The sequence below is a fragment of the Crotalus tigris genome, unplaced genomic scaffold (genome assembly GCF_016545835.1).
Source record: "Crotalus tigris isolate CLP2741 ecotype Arizona unplaced genomic scaffold, ASM1654583v1 scf7180000018132.25964210502:946417, whole genome shotgun sequence".
NCBI lineage: Eukaryota > Metazoa > Chordata > Lepidosauria > Squamata > Viperidae > Crotalus > Crotalus tigris.
Genome location: NW_024096841.1, coordinates 859760 through 872896, shown reverse-complemented (window position 1 = coordinate 872896; position 13137 = coordinate 859760).

The window sequence follows — 13137 nt, the reverse complement described above, 5'->3', positions numbered from 1 at the left end:
TGTATGGCTGTGAAAGTTGGACCATAAGAAAGGCTGAGCGCCAAAGAATTGAGGCCTTTGAACTATGGTGCTGGAGAAGACTCCTGCGAGTCCCTTGGACTGCAAGGCGTTCAAACCGGTCAGTCCTAGAAGAGATCAACCCCGACTGCTCTTTAGAAGGCCAGATCCTGAAGTTGAAACTCAAATACTTTGGCCACCTAATGAGAAGGAAGGACTCACTGGAGAAGGGCCTAATGCTGGGAAAGATTGAGGGCAATAGAAGAAGGGGACGACAGAGAATGAGATGGCTGGATGGAGTCACTGAAGCAGTAGGTGTGAACTTAAATGGACTCCAGAAGATGGTAGAGGACAGGAAGACCTGGAGGAACGTTGTCCATGGGGTCGCAATGGGTTGGACACGACTTCGCAATTAACAACAACAACAAAGTATTAAACCTTTTTTTTTTTTTTTATTAAAATTTTTCAAAAGTTTTACAAATAAGAATCCACCCTCCCCTCCCCAACCACCCCCCCCCCCGACTTCCCAGAACTGAATATAGGATTATTTAAGAAATATTTTAAAAATAACATTTGCAATTTATAAAATAATTAATAATAATAATAATCACAGTAATAATATATATAATAATAATATGCATAACATAAACTTTAAAATGAATAATATATACTAAAAAAGAAAAAAAAATAAAAAAAGAAGAGAGAGAGAGAAAGAAGAAAGAAGAAAGTAGACGAAGAATAAAGCATATATATATATAAAAAAATATATATGAATAATAATACGTAAAAAATGTATATATATAAAAAAGAAAAAGAAGAAAGAAAGAAAGAAAAAACAATCATTACAAATTATAAAAAGGCTAAATAATATTTTTCCATATCCAAATTATGTTGTATAAAATTTATCCATTTTTCCCATACCGCAAAAAATTTTTCTTGAGATTGCTCCTTTAGGAAAGCCGAAATCTTTGCCATTTCTGCCAAATACGAAACTTTATGAAACCATTCTTGTAAAGTAGGCAAAGATTCCTTCTTCCAATATTGTCCTATTAACAACCTAGCGGCTGTAATCAAATTTAACATCAATATAACCTCCTTAGCATCACAGTCAATAACAATACCTAGTAAAAAAAAGTATTAAACCTTTTTGTGATAGTATGTCTATGTTTGCCCAGTCATATTATCATTGGATATAGCTGCTCTAAGAAATTATTTGTGTACTCAGAATGTACACAGTGCAATTCTATATACCCATAGAATAGCTACTTTAATGAAGTATTCATTGCAAAAGCAAACGTCCTTAGACCTATTTTCAAGGGAGATGCTTAATTTAGAAAAGTAGTTTGAAGTCTTGTGATGCAAGGTGATCAAATGAATGCATCCTGATTTGGGGAATTCCTGCCCTGGGATGCAGTGAGGAGTTCAACATAAAAAGAGAGTATTCCCAATCAGATTAATATTGCACAAACGTTAAAAAAAACAGGGAGAGATGAGGAAACATCATAAGCCTGTCATTTGTACCAGTAAACACTCTGTATGCTTTGCACACACTTCAAATCAGCTCTGATGATTCTTCCCTTCACTATGAATTGGGCCATTAAAGAATACAGGAAGGCTGTACTGAAAAGAAACAAGAAAATGGAACACTTGCGCCAAACGTATTAAAAAAAAGGACTCCTTGCTACATCCCCACTGATTATAACATTTAGTGAGCCAGGGGAGTCTTTACTGATGCAAGACATAAATCATTTTATGTTACATTTTATATCTCTGCCCCTCAGTTTAAAATATAACCATTTATATCTAAGGAACGGAACACTTTAACAGAAGAAAATGACTTTGCCCACAGTACCAACAATTGCTGTGGAATCTCATCTCTTTGACAGTATGATAGCTAGTTTGCTCCCTGTTGGAATCTCAAGTAGCTTTTTAAAGTCCACAACATCTACGTGTTTCATAAAACAAACTACTGGTTTCCAACATAACCTGATCCTACATATTGAATTAGCCCCCATCTTTACAATGTTTCCCACATTATGACATTATTAAGATATACAGAGATGAGGACGGGATGAAAATATATAAAGAGATATAAATAATATCAGTACTTGTTTGTGTATGTGTGTGTTTGTGTGTGTGTGTGTGTGTGTGTTTACAAATTCCTTCTCTTGATGAAATATTGGATGATGTGATTAGTTTTACTGGGTCTGGTTGAATAGGTGCTTGTTTCCCAAAGAAATGAAAAACAATACAGATGTATTGCACAATCATTTCTAATTTTGTTTCCGGGGAAACAAAAGAAAAGGCAAAAAAGCACACAAAGGAAGTGAATACAAAACTTTCCTTGCTGTTTTTCTCATTTGTTTCACATCAGAGGTGTTCCTGAAATTCTCAGGAATTTGCTTTGTCTATATCAGAATAATGGATACTGTTACTTCCAGGGAAATTTTTCTAAGGGGATGGGGATGCTGAAGATAGAAAGTCATCCACTCTCAAGTATCTTTCAATAGGAAGCCATATAATGCTACAGGAAGTTCAGAAAAAAAAGAGTCTCAATTTTTTTGAACCAATTAACATCTTTAGAATAGTTTTGAAAGTTGATGGGCACCATTATTTGTAAAATTTATTGGCCATAGGGTAACTCTGGGTGGCTTACAGTCATAAAAACATGACTATACATATATAATTAAAACCTAGATAATTAAAATCAGACATTAAAACTTAAGGACACACAGAGAGGGCAGGGGAAAAGTGGGGGGAGGTGGGATCTGTTATTACTTGATCAATCACCTCCATTGTGCTGTCCCTCCCCCCCTTGAGACCTCAAGCCAGATCTTTAGGTCCCTACAAAAGGATAGGCAGGTTGGAACCAACCTCATATCGGAGGGAAATATTATAAAATGTCCGCAGTGCTTAATGCTTATTAATGTTTAATGCCACAAGTGCATGGCTGAAGTCCCAACTAGTTTTTAACCGTGTCACATACGCCTTGCATTTTAAAAAATTAAAAAGTTTTGATCATGTGATCACTGTCATCTTGTCTTTTTTTTTTTTTTAATTCCCTCTGTCTCCCTCTTCCCCCAAGCTGTACCTGTATGGCATTATCTAGGTTAGGCTGCAATGTGCTTACAATGAAAAAAAAATTAAGAACTAGACTAGGATAACTCAATTTGTATCATTTCTGGCTCAGCTGCAATTTAAATTAGAGAAGTTACCTTTTCATTTTTAAAGGGGGGAAATTAGGACTATAGTTATTAAGTCATCTTAATGTTACTTATTTATTTATTGGATTTTAGGGCTGTCTGACTGAAATCATGACATTAGGTGGCATGCAATTGAAACAAAAAAAAAATAACTATCTAACCTTAAAAAACCTGAATACTGTATATAAAAAAATAAAATAGTGACCAAACAGGATAATTAAAGTATCAGTCTCTAGACTTAGATGGTAGTTGATACCTTTGCCTTTTCTTTTTTTAAAAAAAAACCTTTGAAGCATTTCACTGAAAAACACATGTACTAAATCCACCTGGAAATTTCAGTTCAACTGAAATTCCATCTGAACTGAAATTTGCCTTAAAGTGGAAATGAAACTACCATTTGGAGAGCATGTATAAAGGCCTGTGGTTAAAAAAAAAAAAAAAAAACCGAAAAAGGATTATTTCAAACTATTCCAAAATTAGCACCAAAAGTAGCCATTCTTAGTTGGGTTTAGTGTCAATGTTTCTGTTGAGCAAGACTACTTTGAAATTCCCTTTCTGCTAGACTGATTGCCAACAATCTGCTTTCTCCAGTCCTGGATTTTGCCCTAGAACACACTGATGCAGAAATTGATTGCTGTAGGATGCAGCAGTGTGGGAGAGCTGTAAATGAACTTGATGCCTATGAAAATAGCTGTCTTGATGCTGGGAAAACAGGGGGCACTGGAGTTGTGCAGCTGCTGAGGATTCAGGACTGGGCCTTGTGAGAGAAAAAAAGTGCTTTAAAAACTGGTATACAGTATTTATGTGGGAATAGGAGAGGATGGGCATTCAAATGGAATCCCAGAGGTGCTCTTTCAAAGGGCAACTGGACTTTATTTGTTTTTCCTTGAAGACATTTCACGTCGCATCCAATGAGTTTCTTGAGTCCTGAACTGAAGAAGCTTCTTGAATGAGAAGTGAAATGTCTTCAAGGAAAAACAAAGAATGTCCAGTTGCCTTTTGAAAAAGCATCTTTAGGGACAATCACAACCTGGATGACTGAGCATCTCCACAGACATCCTAATGGAGGTGAATTTGAGGGTCCTTCTATCTCACTTAATAGAAAGCTGCCCCCTCCCAATATCTGTATGTGCCCTTTTAGCTTGTTATGTTGCTTCCTTCCTTCCTCTCTGTTCATATTGTGATGTCCCAAACTTTTGTTTATATTTTTACCACACATAGGGTTTCCTTAATCTGATCTGTTCAAGTTTTTTTTTAAAAAAAGCCTGAGATAAGTGCCTTCCTTGTATTTCCCCAAAGTAGTCCTGAAAATATTTTATTACTGATAAAGTGTTTTGTGGGCACTTCATTACTGAAGTGTAGAGACATAACCATAATGTGTTTAATCATTAACCATCTGGTGAAGATGATAGAAGAGAATGCTTGGAATTCAATAGAAGGAAAAACACCGTGTAAGAATTGTTGGCTGGATCAATTCAAGACACATCCAGTTTGGCATTTGGTTCTTGAACATATCAAGGTAGATATTTCTGGGCACAAATACATCAAATAGGCATGTGATGGATTTCTTCGGCTTTTCCCAGTTTAAGGAAAAAGAGTGGGAAATGAGCTTGAATCATGAGCTTAAATATCATTCTCTTGTGATGCAACAGACACTAACAATTTTAGAAGAATACTAGGTCTAATGAAAGATATGGGACTACCGTGAAAATGTCTATTAATTTTGATTTGTATCAAGGAGACCTTTGACAATGAAATAGAAACATAGTGAGCCCATTCCTTCATTCACCTGTTCAATTTCTACAGCTGCTCCCTGCATTGGATGATTAAAGATGCTCTAGTCATTATGAGATGAGTACAACTTTTTTAATGATGTTTTTAAAAAAATATTAAACCAAGTTAAACCTTTTCATTAGAATATTGTTGGCTAATAAAACAACAACCCAGAATAATCAGATAGGCTGTGGAAAACTGGCTTATTGGGAACATCTTTCCTGGGTTTATCCCAATTAGTGATTAGTGTTTTTTCCAAGGGAGCTTATGATCACCAACTCGGGTGCTGGAGTGAAAGTGTTCGGAAGGTTTCTTCAAACAACCCAGTGTTGGGATTCAGCCTGTTTGCACCAATTCAGCAGAACCGGTAACTAATTTTTTGTTGCCCAGGCCCAGAATGGACTTCCGGAAGTGGCATGAATACAGAGAACTGGTTGTTCACATATTTGAATCCTTCCACTGAACCAACCCTTGTGTCACACCTGAACCAAGGATTAGAACAAGAGACACTTACAAACTTGTGATTACAGGAAGGAACAGAAAGAAAGAAAGGGGGGGGGGAGTAAGAGAACATCACAGAAATTGTAACCATGGGGAGAAATTATGGCTATGGCAAAGAGCTCATTCTAACACAAATTGCTTTCAAAGGGAGGCAAATAAGAGAACAGTTACTGGGCTAAGCATGACTCTTAAAATAGGAAATAAGATTCCAAAAATAGGAAGGAAACTACAATAGCATTAAAAAGCTTGTGTTGTTTTAAAATGAACACTGCTAATATGCTGTTCTGGAGGTGATCACAGGCAGAAAAAAAAAGACTAATCCCATCTTTATTATTATTTTTTCCTCATTTCCATCTGGCACTTCTTTCACACCGCCACACAAAGCCTATTAATCTTTCAAATGTGCACCCGCTTGCTCTGAAAGAAAATGCTGCTGAAAAGGTTTTTTGGGGGGGAGGAGAAATGCTGACTAATTTTAGCTCAGATTATAGGTTCGTCTCCAGAAAATCTCTGTTTCCTGGATCTAAAAAACAGGCGATGTGAAACACTGCATAATATCTGCGATTGTAAGCTGGCTATAAACCAGTTTCCTTAAATTGGAGTCATAAGGAAATCTGCTACAGAGTTAGTTGCTATGAAAAAGCCATTTTTGATTATTATGGAATGCAAAAGTAGAAGCCCTACATTGGAACTGCTGTAAATTTTGTATGGACTTGACTTGAAATGTAAGGTAAACATACACCTCACAGGGGTCAAACTCGATCGTGTCATGTGATGTATCATGATTTTTTTGCCTTTGCGGACCTGGGGAGGGCGTGGCCTGTGTGTGACGCATCCGGCCTACGGGCTGCCAGTTTGACACCGCTGAGGTAGTTGATTAGAGCCAAAGTCTCTCTGCTTGATCTTTTTGGGCTCAGAATCTAAGCAGCATTGTGCTTGGTCAGGACTTGGATGGGAGACTAGGTGAGGCTAGGAAATCATTTTAGAAGAAGGAAATGATAAACATTTCCAAGCTGCTGCCAATGAAACTACAGGGATTTTTCCATGGAGGCACCAGCAGTTGAGCTTGATTTCAAACAGACTTTGTTTTAGGACTAACTATCTCATAATGAGAATGGAATAGGAAAACAAAAACAAAATTAAAAACTATAAACTTTTGGAGCTTTTTAGTCTAGAGTAAAGAAGGACTAGTGGGGATATGATAGCAGTATTCCAGTATTTGAAAAGGTGCCAAAAAGAAGAGGGGGGGTCAACTTATTTTCCAAAGCACCAGAAGGCAAGACAAGAAACAATCAAGGAAACTAATCAAGGAGAGAAGCAACCTGGAACTAAGGAAATTTTTTCTAACAGTAGGACAATTAACCAGTTGAACGACTTGTCTTCAGAAGTTGTGGGTGCTTCATCACTGGAGGCTTTAAAGAAGAGACTGGATGGACTGGAAATAGTACAGGGTCTCCTGCTTGAGCATGGGGTTGGACTAGAAGACCTCTGAGGTGCCTTCCAGTTCTATTCTGATTGACTGATCACAGTAGTGTGAAATCTCCATGAAATATGTAAGTAAAGGACATATGCCAAGTTTCATAGAAATCAACAGAGGGTCTTTTGAAAGATCTGCTCTCAAAATCTGGTTGCTGTGGTTATTTTTAGGCCCCATAATAGCAAGAAATAAAATTTGCAATGAAAATAAATGCTAGTGTTAGGAATATCTGTAGCAAATATCAAATAGAGAGGTACTTGGATTTTTGCACTAAGAGTAGAGTTAGTGGCTGCAAAGCCCTTAGCACATGGCTTGGACTTGACTTATGAAGGTGAGAGTAATGAAGATACTTTTCTAGGTAAAAGTTTCTTTAGCAGCAAGTCCTCATTGAGTCCAAATGTTAATCATAGGAGAGCAGAAGTAGAGAAAACCTAATTTCTGAAATGCTATTGTGTGAATCTGACTGAGAAATATAGAGAGATTTGTAGGCCTTCCTTCTGAATATATGCTTAATTAAATAAAAGTGAAATTTGTAATAAAAATTCAAAATATAAGAAAGGTATAACATTGTAATGTTTTATCTTGTAATGTTTTATCTTGTAACAAGTTATTCTGATTTTTTGTAAATTTAAAGATATTATTCTTCTTTAAATCAATCCAATGTGTACTGTGCATAGACTGATTATTATACAGTCTATAGTCCTCGGCTTATGACACAATTGGACCCAAAATTTCTATTGCTCAGTGAGACAGTCATTAAGTGAATTTTGCCTCATTTTATGACCTTCCTTGTCACAGTTGTCAAGCGAGATTACTGCAGTTGTTAAGTTAGTAACATGGTTGTTAAGTCAAGCTGGCTTCTCCATTGATTTTGCTTCTCAGAAGGTCGCGAAAGGGGATCCCATGGCCCCAGGATGCTGCAACCGTCGTAAATATGAGTCAGTTGCCAAGTGTTTGATGAATTTTAATCATGTGACTGTGGGGATACTGAAGTGTGCAAGAGTTGTAAGTGTGAAAAACACTTTTTTCAGTGCCGTTGTGTGTTTGATTGGTCACTAAATGAACAGTTGTAACTTGAGGATTACCTGTATTTAGTATATTGTTTTGTTGAAAATGGAGCCTTGGACATCAGATCCATTGAAACATGTGTCTAGCACAGGGATTTTCAACCAGCGGTACAGATACCACCTGTGGTACAATGGCGCCTGGCAGGTGGTACGTGACCATCCTAGAAAAGTGGTAGCGGGGGAGGGGAATGAGTTGAACTGGTGGCAGCACTGCACAAGCCTGAACGAGAGATGGCTGGAGCTGCAGGGCTGTCAGGGCTCAGCGGAAGTGCCAGGATCAGCACCAGGCTCCAGCTGGAGCTCGGCGCTGATCCTGGTGCTTCTGCTGAGGCCTGAAGAAGCACTAATCAGCTGGAAAGCAGCACTGATCCTGGGGCTTCTGCTGAGCCCTGAAGAAACACCAATTAGCTGGAAAGCAGCACTGATCCTGGGGCTTCTGCTGAGGCCAGAAGAAGCACCAATCAGCTGGAAAGCAGCACTGATCCTGGGGCTTCTGCTGAGCCCAGAAGAAGCACCAATCAGCTGGAAAGCAGCACTGATCCTGGGGCTTCTGTTGAGCCCTGAAGAAGCACCAATAAGCTGGAAAGCACCCAGAAGAAGCATGCTGGAATGTTGCAGCATCTCCAGGGTCTTGTGATTTACATTCAGATGCCTGGCAATGGATTCATATTTATGACGGTCACAGCGTCCCAGGGTCTTGGGACGTGACCAAAACCTGCTGTAACCACCCAGCAGATGGGGGGGATGAAAACCAAACACCCCTCACCCCACCCCCACTGCCAATTCTCAACAGAAATGCTCACAACAATGAAAACCTCGGACAGGAGGAAGAGCGCCGCCGGGTGGGCAGGCAGGTGTCTTGCTGGGATGTGGCTTGGGGGGCACTGTTTTCAGTGCCATTGTAACTTCAAACAGTCACTAAGCGAATTGTTGTAAGTCGAGGACTACCTGTACTTTATCACTTTTTTCCTTTTTTTTTTTTTTTTTTTGGTCATCAGGTTTTTGACACCTTGCTAGGCGACTAGTGGTACTCGGATATTGCCATATCCTAAAAGTGGTACAATGGGTGAAAAGGTTGAAAAGGCCTGGTCTAGCACACACTAGACAGGACTCAGGGTGCAGGCTGTCAGAGAGACCTCAGAGACTGAGGAAGACACATACTACCCATAGGGCTGCAAAGGGAGATCTATATGCCTGTCTGGTTATTACTGAGTTTTCCTATCAAATACATCTGTCTTGGACTTTGATAGGTGGAATTTCAGATACCCCCCATTGCATCATACTATCTTACCCCCGTTGCAAATGATTCGGGTTGTTAGTCACAAACACTGCATAAAAAATAGAATGTCCCAGCTAACTGACTCTAACATCACTGCAAACACCCTTTATATATTTCTCAATAAATACTATTAAAATACTAGTGGGTCTGCTTGTCTTACCCCCCTGCCCCCATGCACTGTTGAATCATTTGTCATGAATATTCCATTCATTCATGCCAGCCTATCATCTATATTGCTCTCATTGTAGTGGAAACCCCAATACTTACATCAGAAGACAAGACCACGAAGGGTTGGAGAAAACAGGTTTTTATTCGTGCACGATGGCTCAGAGTATTAGCATGACAAATTCTGAGCCCTGAGCTATTCTCAGGGGTTAATTCTTATAGTATTCACCACCCACGCCTTAGCCACAGGGTGGTCCTTATCTACCTTTAACACACTTAAACAGAGAAGTTTATATCTTGCAGCTACACGAGTAAAAAGGAGAAGTTTGCCCAAATGGTTGCCTTACCACACTTCTCTTCCCGGATGTTATCTTACAACATCTGTGACTTTTAGTTGACACTGACACTTCTTGTAAAATGGTTTCTACATAGCATTAACACATCTCTATAATTATGACACACACAGGTTATATGATTTTAGTTACATTGCACAACCAAACTTAATATCATCTATTAACTATTATTATTATTAGCAACAAGCATTGTTATTAAAATATATTGAACTTACTGCCCACCTCATCATCACCCAACAAAACATTTCCTAATTCAAGCTGATCACTTTTATTGTGCGTTTTTGATAAATCAACTCGATGAACATGAAATATTTTGTCTCTATGTCCTCTTTCCTGGCAGAAAGCTGTCCAGCACTTCCCAGGTCTTGCTCTTTGTCACCTTTTTGACCCAGCCAGTCGGAAACCTGTCAAACTACTCATGTAATAAACTAATTTCTGTTTAGTTTTAGTTTCCGCTCTTGCTATCTTTCCCTTTGTGTAGAAGAGCAATAATAACTTTCTTTCAGCATATCGCATGGAACCTTCATACACATGTTGAACAAGTCATGTAGCCATTGCATAGGCAAAGAACATCTGTACTTTAACATTTCTCCAGTTATACCATGCATACTTGCCGCTTTGCTCTTTTTCAACATTCCCACACTATTTATGAATTCCTTTTCATCTTTTATTCTCATGGATGCTAACCCATTTGTTTCAATTCCATTCTTGCATATAATATTATCATTCTTTTATAAGCTTTTAATAAGACTTCCTCCAGTACTCCACTGTTTAGTTTCATCCCAGATAGTTTCATCACGTTTATTTTTAATTTCATTCATTCTGCTGGAAACTCCTTACTTAAATCTCCTCGCTTGTTTCTTTTTCTTTTTTTTTTATTTCCATCAAATTGCTCTGTATTTTCTCTGCCTATTTGAATCTTAATCATTCCGGTTTCTCGTCGACCAAACTCTTTGCAATTATTCTTTCTTTCCTTCAGTACATATTATGAAATAACTTTCTCTCATTCATAGCTCCTTTCATTTTGTCATTCCAATGAGCCTTTTTTTAAAAAACTTCCCAGTTCTTTAACTCTACGCATATCGGTGGCACTACATTGTATCTGTAGATAACTCTTTTTGTTGTGTTCCATATATTCACTTTCTATTCATACTGTTCAGTACCTTATCATACTATTTCATAAAGAACTCGTTTTATCTTCCTTCAGTCATTCTATTTTTATTCCAGTTTCTTTCACTTCTTTGCTTTCATGTCCATTTCTTCTTAAAATCCACTTTTCACCCTCAAAAAATGGTCTCTCCCATTTCTAGACTATCTCCTCGTCCTTGCATAATTTACTGATTCACTCAATAAAAACTCTCCCTTTAAGACCATGAAATCTCCTAATTTGGGGTAGAACAGGATGGAACTCAGTGTTTACTGGACGGATGCCCTTCCTGATGCCATATGGAGTTCACAGCAGATATTTTGTTTTTCTTTGTGCCTCAGGAGAGAAACATCTGCCGCCACCTAAGATTGAACTCTCAATCTTCCAAGAGTGAGTCTCTTCACCACTAGGCCACCAGGCCGCTCTTATTGTTTCACTCAATCTGCCCTCATAAATAATTAAATCAATCACTCTGTTTGCCGAGCCTATCCTGGCTTGGGCCTTTAGGAAAGAAACTTTGTTTTTACTTCTGATATATGGATTGTATCATAAAGATGGATTACTGTATGTGTTGTCTGGGAGCACGTTTGGTTGGGGTGAAGGGTGTGGAGGGATATAGTGCTACATAGTAGAAATAAATGTTTTCTGTATTAACATTTGGAACTCTTTCGGCCATTGGCCACTGCTGAGATTCTATCACATAGCAGTTACAAAAGCAGAGGAACTTTTCCAAGACTAGAACCTTGAATCACAGATGTTCTGATTTTGTATTCTAATTTTGATTCTGTTCTTGATTAGCATGGCTGCTGTTAACAAAACATCAGTCTTACCTAGGGGTCTTCAAACTTGGCTCTTTTATGACTTCTGGACTTCAACTCCCAGAATTCCTCAGCCAGCATTGGAATTCCTGGCTGAGGAATTTTGGGAGTTGAAGTCCACAAGTCATAAAAGGGCCAAGTTTGAAGACCCCTGGTCTTACCCCAAGAAGGTAAAAGCAGATGCAGAATCACCCCAAGCTTATAGCATAGCAAAGACAAAGAAAAACCAGGTTATTTTTGAGCAGGCCAAATGATCATAAAATGCTGTCTGACAGAAAGAAATTTCAGGAGAGAAAACAGAATGAAAACCCCGCAAAAAACGAAAGCATTGAGAGAATAATACAGCCATGACATTGGCCTATGCCACACTCTCTTTCTGGCCATTACCGGAACCTGCATTTCTTCACTTTCCCAACCGCTACCACTAGGACAGTGGTTCTCAACATGTGGGTTGGGACCCCATTTGGGGTCGAACGACCATTTCACGGGGGTCGCCAAACAACGCAGTCTGCCATTTTTTCCCCCTTTTCCTTAGCTGTGCTACTCTCTTTTATTCTATTGGCTTTTGAAAGCCAATAGAATAGACTCTCTTGAATAGAGTCTAATTCTATTGGCTTTCAAAAGCCAATAGGAATTGTCCAGGCTATATCTGCCCTGCTGAGCCCGCCAAAAGTCCCATTCTGCAAACGGTGCTGCAAGTTGTCTGCAGCGAAGGTGAGCTGTCTGGAAGTTTCCACCCCTCCCTGCTGAGCAACTACTAAAAATGTAAGTAAAAGAGGGCCAGGGGTGGGAGGTGGGAGGCCGGCAGGTGCCTTACATCCCTTGGGCTGGGCCAGCTGGTGGCCCAGCTGGCGGTCAGCCTGTACCATCTCTGCCGCTTGCCAGCTATGCCTCAGCCGGTTCAGGGGGTGGCACCACGCATGCGTGGTGCTCTCGGGCAGGGAAAGTCTTCGACTTACGACCGGTTGGGTAGTCCTTGACTTACGACTGGTTGGGTAGTCCTCCACTTACGACCGGTTGGGGGTCGCAGCATTAAAAAGGTTGAGAACCACTGCACTAGGAGGTCCTTTCTTTTGCTTTCTCACCAATCAGTAGTGTCCATCCATAGCGTTAAGCCTCTCTTCCTGCTGGTTTTGAGCAGCCTTTTTATCTGGTCTGAAGATTTTCCCAACAATTTGAACCCAGGGATGAGGGTTCTCTCAGCTGCCTCTTGAAAAAGCACTTTTAGTACAGGTCACTGGTACATTGGCACTCACTCATCCAGGGAATCAAATATTATCTTGTTTAAGGGTTAATCTTATTTTAAGTATGCAACAGCAAAGGTATCTTTAAGAATGGAAGTAAACAAATGTAGATT